The sequence below is a fragment of the Myotis lucifugus genome, unplaced genomic scaffold (assembly GCF_000147115.1).
Source record: "Myotis lucifugus unplaced genomic scaffold, Myoluc2.0 scaffold_58, whole genome shotgun sequence".
Taxonomy (NCBI): domain Eukaryota; kingdom Metazoa; phylum Chordata; class Mammalia; order Chiroptera; family Vespertilionidae; genus Myotis; species Myotis lucifugus.
Window position 1 is genome coordinate 734264 of NW_005871106.1, and position 8552 is coordinate 742815.

The 8552-nt window shown below is 41.4% G+C and overlaps 1 protein-coding gene across 1 annotated transcript in view; it reads right to left on the bottom strand.

Moving 5' to 3' along the window:
- The window catches only part of MYOM1 (myomesin 1), a 110706-nt gene that overhangs the window by 92115 nt on the left and 10039 nt on the right, over window positions 1-8552 (bottom strand). The window lies entirely within an intron of this gene.

An 8552-nucleotide genomic window follows, 5' to 3' on the forward strand; every position in this document is an offset into this window, starting at 1 on the left:
AGAGCCGGGCCAAGGGTCAGGCAGCCGCAGTGGCCGGCAGTGGCTGCAGTAGAGGCGTGATGGGGGTGGTGCCTTCCCCTGATTGGCTGGTCGCCTCCCGCAGAATAGGTAGTGGGCCTAAGCCGTCAGTAGGACATCCCCTGAGGGCTCCCGGACTGTGAGAGGGGGCAGGCCGGTCTGATGGACACCCCCTCCAGTTCACGAATTTTCGTGCACCGGGCCTCTAGTATATATATATATAAATGGTTTGTATACACTGTGCATCCAAACCTTTTGGGGGATTAAAAAATATTCTGGATAGGGAGCCCAGGCAATTCAGATGCAAGGCCTTTAGGCCGATGAACTGGGAACACTTCTCAACTCATTCTATAAGGCCACTATCTATACTAATAAAAGCCTATGTGGTTGTCACACCCTCATGCTGTGATGCCCTCACGCCCTCACACGGTAACAATCCATCACCAGGAGGCTGTGTGCACAGTGGGTGTGTGTGGGTGGGCGGGGACTTGACGCTGCATGTGTGGTGCGGAGACGGGTCCTGGCAGCTCTGCACAGTGACACTGGGGGCAGTACCCCCAGCTCCACACGGCGATGCCGGGGGCAGGTCCTGGCAGCTCCGCACAGCGACACTGGGGGCGGGACCCCCAGCTCTGGCCTACCTCTTTGGGGCAATCCATCGAGGAGCCCCAGATGGGTGAACCCCCCTCACCCGAGTGCACAGATTTCATGCACCGGGCCTCTAGTTACCTAATATCAAAACAAACAAAGTGCCCTAGCCAGGTAGCTTAGTTAGTTAGGGCATAGTCCCGATATGCCAAAGTTGCAGGTTCCATATTCAGTTAGGGCATATACAAGAAGCAATCAATGAATGCATAAATAAATGAAACAACCAATCAATATTTCTCTCTCCCTTCCTCTCTCTCTCTCTCAAATCAATTTTTAAAAAACATAAACATTTAAAAAAATTTTTTTTAAACTAAGACCAATGTTACTCATGAACATAGAGGTAAAAATCCTTTAAAAAATGTTGGGAAAGAAATCCTGGAGGAGAATCGAAGATGGCGGCATAGGTAAACACCGGAGACTGCCGCCGTAAACAACCACTTCAAAAAGTATAATAGAATAAAAAACAGAAATCAACCAGAACCACAGGAAGCCAGAAAAAATACTTGGCAAAATTCAGCATTCATTCATTTTAAAAACTCCTGCCAAAATAGGAATAGAAGAAAACTTCTTCAGCCAGATTGAGGCCATCTATAAAAAATTTATAGCTAATATCATATCTAATAGTAAAAACTAAATGCTTTCCTCCTAAAGTTAGAAACAAGGCTATAATATTGTTCTTACCACTTCTATTCAACATTTTATTGATGCTTCTAGCCAAAGCAATTTGTCTAAAAAAAAATTTACATTGTAAGGATAGGCATATAGTTCAATGGAACAGAATTGAGAGTCCAGAAATATCGGTAAACCATTACATTCATGGTCAATTGATTTTTGACAAAGGTGCTAAGGAATTTAATGAATAAAAGGATATCTTTTCAACAAATGGTGCTGAGATTATTATACATCCATTTGCCAAAGGATGAATTTATAATTTTACTCAACATCACACACACAAAATAATTCATAATACTAGTAGATTATATTTTTAAATATAAAAGCTAAAATTATAAAACTCTTAGAAGATAAGAGGAACTCTTTATGGTGCTGAGTTAGGTAAAGAGTTCTTAGATATAATAGCAGAAGCATGATTCAAAAAGAAAAATTGGAGAATTAAACTTCATTGAAATTAAAAATTCTGGTCTTTTTAAAAAAAAATTCTGGTCTTTTAAAGACATTGTTAAGAGAATGAAAAGACAAGGCACAGAATAAAAGAAAATATTTATAAACTGGACTCCTCATACATGGTTTTGGGAACGTAAAATGGTATAACTATTTTGGAAAACAATGGTGTAGTTCCTTATAAAGTTGACCATAAACTTAGCAACCAAACCAGCTGATACTTTAGAAAGTACAGTAATAAGTTGAATTCAAATGTTATGGAACAATAGACTTTTAGATTGTGTTATATGTTAGAGTACCACTGAAATTTTCAGGTTTTATTTTTGAACTTTCTATAGCAATTTCATTTTTCAGCATTCATTGTGTGAAAAATACTGTGCTGTGCTTAACACTGGGATGAGAGGGAGATATGAAGATAAATACCATTGTTTTCTGAGAGCTTTATATCTAGTAGGGGAGTAAATACTACCAGGCCTGGCAAGCTGTATTATGTCAATGGAAAAAAGGATGGAAGAACAGAAGGAAGGTGGGCAGATAAGCAGAAAGACAAATGCAAACAAAATTAGAATTCACAGGCTTGACAGAGAATTTCTGTCTGGGCTTATCAGGGAATCCTTTGTGAAAAGCTGGGCACTGGAAGATGGGTAAGACATCCCAGAATGAGCTGTATGTATAAAAGCCTAAAAACTAAAGCTTAATTTTTATTGCTGAATTATCTATGTTTTGCCATTAGACTTTACTGAATGGCCATTAAAGAGCTGAACTCATTTTTATTATTCTAAAATTTTCCCTTTAAAACTAAAATCTTTATATACATTTACAACTTAGTACTGTTGCTTATACACAAAATGCTCAGCTGTTTACCAGAGGAGAAAGAGGCAGTGGTTTTAGTGACCTATGGGACAGCTTCTCAAGAATGCACTTTTTGGCTATCATTGCTCAGGACTTCTGGTATCTGAAGTTCCATTTATTTCACCTTCAAAACTTCCAGGAGGGTCAGAAACAAGCATTTGAACTTCACATTCTATTTTCTCATCTCAACTTTTCTATCACCCACATTTCCTCCTCTGAAAGAAAATACTTTCTTTAGGCTTTTGTGAAAAAGTTATTTTGGATATACTTTTGAATTAGAGCAGTTTTGTTCTATGCTGTTCCTTTGATATTGGCATCATGTCAGCCTCAATACTGTCTATTGACCTTTCATTCTCTGGTTTCCTAATATGGACACTTATGTAGGTCTCAGGAAAACATCAAAGTTAGTAGACATGTAGGATACCAAAAAGAGCCCATCTTGTGTTAATACACTTTGCAGAAAACATATCTTGTATGATACAAGCATGAATTTATTTTCATTTTTTAAAATATATTTTTATGCCGAAACCGGTTTGGCCTGCGGACTGAAAGGTCCCGGGTTCGATTCCGGTCAAGGGCATGTACCTGGGTTGCGGGCACATCCCCAGTGGGAGATGTGCAGGAGGCAGCTGATCGATGTTTCTCTCTCATCGATGTTTCTAACTGTCTATCTCTCTCCCTTCCTCTCTGTAAAAAATCAATAAAATATATTTAAAAATAAAATAAAATAAAATATATTTTTATTTATTTCAGAGAGGAAGGGAGGGAGAGAAAGATAGAAACATCAATGATTAGAGAAAATCATTTGCCGGGAGCCGGTCCATCCTTGCTGCTTGACACAGTCGCTGCAGGAAAGAAACATCTGCACAGCATATGTTTCAAGGGACCTGGCATATATAGCATATTGTTCTTAATATGTTTGCTCTCTTTAGCGCCATGTGTTTTAACCAAGGTCACCTCTCTGAGAAAGGTTGTTTCCCCAGGTGGGGATTTTTCCCTGAGGTTAGGGAGGGGATACAACCCCTTAATTAAGTGCCAGGCGGGTAGTTAAGCTACATAATCTTTACTCCCTGGAATGGAGATAAGAAACGCCCTAACCTTTGTAATAGAAATTGACAGGATTAAAATCGGCTGGTATAAATACGGATGTAACAAGACAATAAACAGCAGAACCTCATCAGTTCCTAACCAGAGCTCCGACCAGAACTTTGGCTGGAGATCCTGGCTATAGGTCCTGAGTAGGCTGCTGATCAACTGAAGGCTGTCTTCGTGTCATTCCTTCTTCGCCGACTCCGTCCACACCTTTGGGGACCCCTGGACCCGCTGGGATTGGACCCCAGCAATCATTGATTGGCTGCCTCCTGCACACCCCCTACTGTGGATCGAGCCTGCAACCCAGGCATGTGCCCTGACCTAGAATTGAACCGTGACCTCCTGGTTCATAGGCTGATGCTCAACCACTGAGCCACACCAGCTGGGCAAGCATGAATTTAGTTTGACCAACATCACCCTTGAAATTTATTGACATGTAGTGTCATAATAAATAAGTATCCCTTGGCTTTTTGTTTTTATTTTTTGCATTAGTTACCATATACTTAGCTTTTTTCCTCCCTTTTCATTTCAATCTCATGGCCATAAAAATCTCACTCTTAGTTTTAAAAAAAATTTTTTAGTTAAGATCTCCCAACTTGAGGGACTATTTCTTTTCTCATTTTACAGATGAAGAAACTGAGAGGTTAAATAGAAATATAACCACAGTTTTTTCTTGTAGTTATTGCTTTTTTATTATTTAAATTTCCACTGAGAAGTAATATTGAACTCTTCTTTTCAGTAACTCTTCTCAGCTGAACTAAAAGCAAATACCATGAGGGTCCGAAACACTTCTCACCATGAATGTAGAACAGTCATGTGTTCCAGAAAGGGTAGGTGAGTAAAACACTAAGAGATTTAAATTTTTTATGGTTCTTATCTACATACACTATTCAGTTTTTATCTGTTTCTGACTATTTAAGAAATTAATTTAACTAGACTAGCTTATGACCTATTTTTAAGCAGAAGTGAAAGAATTTACTTCATATTTCCTAGAAATCATATTATGCAGGACACTTGACAATGGTATCGGGAGATGCCTTAGGGAGTCTAAGTCTGCAGACCAAACATTGTCCAGGGCTTTTATAAAGGTTAGTCTTATTAACTTATTTACAAGGCTGCCCAGAAACCCACATCCCACTCCACTTTGGGGATGGTCCCTGTGGTTTACTAGACATTTTATGAAACTTCCCTTCCTCATTTGAGGTGCTCCTGATTTCTCTTGTTTCATTTAGAAAGGCGGCTGTGGAAAAGGTCAAGCCTGTTGCAATGGATCCTCTGACCCTCCAGAACTCCGAGGTCTCTGCAGGGAAGCTCAGTTACACCCAACTGTGTGGCAGAGCTAACAGTGGACACAGCTAACATTTCACCTCCAAGCTCTGGGAGGTAACGGCTTTGTCCTTCCTCTACCTTTAGCTGACTCATTCCATTCCTACTCTATTAAAGGACATGCTTTCCTTCTCACAGCATAACTCACCTGCCTATGGAAGATTAATGTCATTCTGAGAGTATCTTGTATCATCTAAACTTGAGTTTTACCTCCAAATAGTATTTGTACAGGAAGCAGAGAATGAATCACGTCTTTCTGGGCCTCAGTTAAAATGCCTATATAAGGAGGGGCTTGATTTAGGTGAACTTTTGGTCTCTTCCTGCTTTAACATTCCACAGTTCTATTCATCTACAAATTGCTGATATATGAAACTGGTATCACCAGAAGTGAGACTCTTTTTCTGCCAACGAGCTGCACATTTATAGCAGTGAGACTGGAGGCAGGAGATTGGTGCCTGGTGAGAGCTCCTCTCCTGGGACTCAGCGTTTATCTTTGGGATTCAGAACATAACTGCCTTTTAAAGAACTCAGTGGCTTTTCTGCTTGCATTTGATTTTCCTCTGACCTTCTCCTACTGAATAGGAAGCAATGCGACTTGTCAATTTCTTAAATTTCTTAAATTCTGAAAGATAAATCCCAGAATGTTGTACAGTACGTCCTCACTGAACATCTTCAATAGGTCCTTGGAAACTGCAAATTTAAGTGAAAGAGTGTATAATAAAACCTATTTTATCATAGATTAATTGATATAGATAAGAATTATGTATAATTCTTACGTTCCTACAGCATATTTTTGGTCACAAAAACATCACTAAACTTCTAAATAAAGACTCAAGCACTTCTAATATTAAGTATTGAAATAAATGTGAGCTATACAGACATTTAAGAAAGATTAATAAAAACAAGTAAGATAATAATTTTCTAATGTCCATATCCTAGAACAGGGCCATGGGTGGCCAAAGCCTATCCTGGTAGCTCAGGGTGCAAGGTGAGAACCCACCCTGGACAGAATGCCCTTCCATTGCAAGAAGTACCCACACCCACACTCACTCAGACTGAGACAATATAGACAAGCCAACTCACCTCACATGCACATCTTTGGGAAGTGGGAGAAAACTGGAATACTTGGAGAAAACCCACACATGCATGGGGAGAACATGCAAACTCCACACAGACAGTAGCTTCGGCTGAGAATCAATTTATTTTTCCTCGTCAACATTATAACAAAATGACATTGAATGAAACAAAATTATTTGAGGACCTGCCGTATTGATTATTCACCCAATATATAATATTTTTAAGCAGAAATGAAAGTGTTACATTGGGGTAGGGTGCAGGCTGCAATACCCAATATACAATATATGTGTATTTTTCCTTATGTATAACTAGAAGCCCGGTACACGAATTCGTTGGGGTCCCTTGGCCTGGCCTGCTCCCTCTCATAATCTGGGACCCCTCGGGGGATGTTGGAGAGCCGGTTTTGGCCCGATCCCCATAGGCCAGGCCGAGGGACCCCACCGGTGCACAATTGAGGGCGGAGAGGAACCGCAGGAGTGCTCCAGGGCGTGTCCGGCCCATCTTGCCCAGTCCTGATCAGCCGGACCCCAGCAGCAAGCTAACCTACCGGTCGGAGCATCTACCCCCTGGTGGTCAGTGTACATCATAGCAACTGGTTGAATGGGCAAACGAACGGTCAAACACTTAGCATATTAGGCTTTTATTATATAGGATAATAATACTTTTTATTTATAGAAGAGGCTATATGACTATTTCCAGAATATAAAACCCTGATATAACAGCAGCTTTCAAGCAAACTTACCCTATATAATAAAAGGCTAATATGCAAATCAACCGAATGGCCGAATGACTGGTCGCTATGACACATACTGACCACCAGGGGGCAGACACTCAAGGCAAGAGCTGCCCCCGGGTGATCAGTGCGCTTCCACAAGGGGAGCACCACAAGTGCAGCAGCGGTGGCAGGAGCCTCTCCCGCCTCCACGGCAACGCTGAGGTTGTCCGACTGCCGGCTTAGGCGGATGTTTAGGCCTAAGTCGTCAGTCAGACATCCTCCGAGGACTCCCAGACTGCAAGAGGGTGCAGGCCAGGCTGAGGGACCCTCCCCCCCCCCCCCAACCGGGGCATGCATTTTGTGCACCGGGCCTCTAGTTTCCCATAAGGGTCAATTGCAGCAGTTCTCACCTGTGGGTCACAACCATCAGAAAACACATATAGCATATCAGATATTTACATTATTATTCATAACAATGATTCTCTCTCATCATTAATGTTTCTCTCTCTCCTTCTCCCTTCCTCTCTGAAATCAATAAAAATATATTTTTTTAAAAAAGATGTTGAAAACCTATTTGACAGAAAACTTCCCCTACCTGGTGAAAGAAAAGACTTACAAGTCCAGGAAGCACAGAGAGTCCCAAACAAGAGGAACCCAAAGAGGACCACACCAAGATACATCATAATTAAAATGCCAATGGCTAAAGACAAAGAGAGAATCTTAAAAGCAGCAAGAGAAAAACAGTTAGTTACCTACAAGGGAATGCCCATATGACTATCAGCTGATTTCTCAACAGAAACTATGCAGGCCAGAAGGGAGTGGCAAGAAATATTCAAAGTGATGAATAGTAAAGACCTACAACCAAGATTACTCTACCCAGCAAAGCTGTCATTTAGAATTGAAGGTCAGATAAAAGAGCTTCACAGTCAAGAAAAGCTAAAGGAGTTCATCACCACCAAACCAGTATTGTATGAATATTGAAGGGTATTCTTTAAGAAGAGGAAGAAGAAGAAAAAGGAAAAAATAAAAAATATGAACAACAAAATGGCAACAAATACATATCTATCAACAATTTAATCTAAAAATCAAAATAAACAAATAAGAAATCTAATGAACAGAATAAACCGGTGAATAAAATAGAATCAGAGGGAAACCAAGATGGCGGCATAGGTTAAAGCCGGAGTTTGCTGCCTCAAACAACCACTTCAAAAATACAACTAAAAGACAGAACGGACAACATCCAGAACCACAGGAAGGCTGGCTGAGTGGAAGTTCTACAACTAGGAGGAAAGAGAATAGCATACCGAGACTCAGAGGAGGCACAGTGCTGAAGTGAAATACTAAGGTGCAGAGTGCATGTGGAGAGGGCTGGCGGCTGAGGGCGCAATTGTTGTTTTTAATTGGGAGGGAGTTTCAGACTCTGAGCTCCAGATCCAGGCGAGTCTCTAGGGACCCAGACTCAAACGGGAGAAGCGGGACTGTCTGGCTTCAGTCGGAACTCGAAGGCAGCTTTCTCTTCGAGGTTTGCAGCGGTTGCTGGGACTCTGAGAGGCAGAGCCCCTGGGGATGGGACTGAGAGCAGCCATAACTGCTCGCTCCGCCCGCCCTGTAGATCCCCGGGGACCCGCCCCGCCCAAGCCCTGCACAGAGGCATTTGCCGGATAGCCTTAGGCAAACGCTAGATTAGCACTGCCCTAGAGATCCG